Below are 2,388 nucleotides of genomic sequence, written 5' to 3'. Positions count from 1 at the left end.
GGCACCCAGATCATGGGAATTTGTACAGCGGCCCTAGGAAGCTAGTACAGGTGGGGATGTGAGTACAGTTTGTAAAAAGACTTTACGACCTGACTTATCATGCCCACATGATTATCTTTCCAACAGCATTGTCTTGGCTGATGCAGCCAGAGCTTGGAATTGCTGGGGCAACAGAGCTGGGTCCGGTGCTGGGCCTCTCCTGGGGTCTCTTCCCTAAAGCCAGGGCTGTCTGTGACAGACAGCACCTCTCAGGCTTAGCAACTGGGAAGACGTGAAAAGAACCACTTGGCCTTGTGACCTTCCAGCTGGGCAGGGAGGGGTAGAAAGGGCAGCTGGTCATGGGACACCCCACTTCTTTGCCTCTTAGCACATGAGCAGCCAATGGAAAGTGCTCCTGTTCACAACAGCAGCAGCCACTTAGACTACACACACAGTCCATCTTTCTAAATGATGGAATCTTCTCTAAAGGAGCAAAGTAAAGCAACCTTCAAAATTAGAAACCAGGAAATCCTTCTACCCTCTCTGCCCTCTTTGGTCTTTCAGTTTCCCAGGCAGCAGCTCTTTCTCCTGACTTTAGAGCAGTGTGGCTGGAAGCATAGACCAGGTGAAGCAGACACTGAGTACTGGGACATGCAGGCGAGAGCCTCTGGGGAAAGACCAAGGGTCAAGGAGGGAAATGGCTTGCTCTGGCTGCTTTTGGCTACTATAATTTCAAAAGGTTGGAAGTTCATTTTGATGTTAATGTGCACAAATCTTAATTTGTACTACTGATTGAAAAAAACAACGCAGTTGCTTCATTTAACAATAAAGAGACTGCTTCTTCATCTTTTGGCTGAGATTAAGTGTAGTATTTGTTATTGTCTACTTTATATCTGACATGCTTTCTCTGTGAAGATTGTATATTAAATTGATTTTTGAAACAAAAAAAAACAATAAAGAGATTATTCTTGGCATTCATTAGATGGTGCAGGGCTATAGCCTCCAATAAGACATTGCTGTTAATACATTTATGCCACTTATAATTGCTTTCATATATCTCATTTCATTTGAGCTTCCCAATGGCCCATGCAATAAGTAGAGCAGGGAGTATTATCCCATTTTAAAATGAGAAAACAGAGGCCCATGAGGCTAAGGGCATGTAGATGAACAGAGGGGAAACAGGAGGGAATTCCAAGCTTGGGGAGGAGATTGTGAGGGTTGTGTGGGGCGTGTGAAGGAGTCTGGAATAGTAAAGGAGTCCTCGAGCCTGGATGGCTGAGCAGTGGGGAGAGCACTATCATTCAAAGCAGTTTCTGGAGAGGCCCGGATGACTAGGGAGGCCAACCAGGAGGCAAGAGAACCAGGGACACCTGTGACCTGGAGCCTGAACATCCAACGAGAGGTGAATTGGGGTAAAGCTGTGTCTCCTCGCCCTCACGACAGCCTGACAGGGTGGTGCTTCCTGACAATACAGTGAATGAATCATCCTCTACTCTAAAGAGGAGAGGCTGGCATGGTAGCAAGCACTGCATCAGGGCCTGGCTGTTGAAAAGCCTCCCCCCACACACACACAAGGTGGCACTTTGGGAAGGTGGCCCCATTGGGCAGTGGCAGGCCAGGGCTGGCAGGTGTGCCCTCTGGGTTGTTATTCCCATGGGTGGTGAGAGGAGAAAGTTGGCGCCTCCCGCATCCCCATCGGGAGGGCTGTCCTTCACTGGTCTGACACATCACATTTGCTTTTTCATTTACCCACATAAAGTGAATCCCCCCAACAATCCTCTCCCCAGAGCCTCATCAGTTAGAACTGCTTTTGTCCTCAGCATCCCTTTGTCGACCAGTTTGGAAATTCGTTAGAAGGGAGAAGAAAGGGAAGTTGTCTTCGCAGGCAGTGGCCTGGAGAGCTGGCTGCTAATGAAGGAGCCATGAATGGGGCGATTGTGCTGCTGTTTATATAGTTTTTATTTTAATTTGCATCCGTACCAGGCTCGGATCCCAAGATTCATTTGGCTGTGTTTGGAGCTTTTATCTCCTTCCGTGCAGCCAAACCTGCCAGCTTATCATTTGTCTCGAGGAAATTAATGTGGATTCCCCCACCCCCCTTGCTTTTATCATGTGCTATTGAATTGTTTATACACCCAGGGAAAGAAAGAAAGACTCCGCAGCAGAACCACAGAAGGTTTCTTTCCTCACGTTGTTCGATCAACTGAGACTTAACTGTCTCATTAAAAGGCACCTAGAGCCAAGGTCTCAAAGAGCAAGGCCTGGGGTTGAGGCAAGGAGATGGGACACGGCACGACAGATCTGAAATGAGTCTCTTCCCTTTAGGAAGAAGTTAGAGAAACCGCACTCCGTGTCCTCTTTTCCTCTGCATAAGACGCATAGTCCTCATACATCATCTACTTTTCCTGA

The 2,388-nt window shown here is 47.7% G+C and overlaps 1 pseudogene; it reads left to right on the top strand.

Moving 5' to 3' along the window:
* Positions 1-812: 812 nt before the first annotated feature.
* LOC111763153 (U2 spliceosomal RNA) lies at positions 813-983 on the top strand (annotated as a pseudogene).
* The last annotated feature ends 1,405 nt before the right edge of the window (positions 984-2,388 follow it).

The sequence above is a fragment of the Dasypus novemcinctus genome, chromosome 17, assembly GCF_030445035.2.
Source record: "Dasypus novemcinctus isolate mDasNov1 chromosome 17, mDasNov1.1.hap2, whole genome shotgun sequence".
NCBI classification, from domain to species: Eukaryota; Metazoa; Chordata; class Mammalia; order Cingulata; family Dasypodidae; genus Dasypus; species Dasypus novemcinctus.
This window is presented reverse-complemented; position numbering and strand designations above follow the sequence as displayed.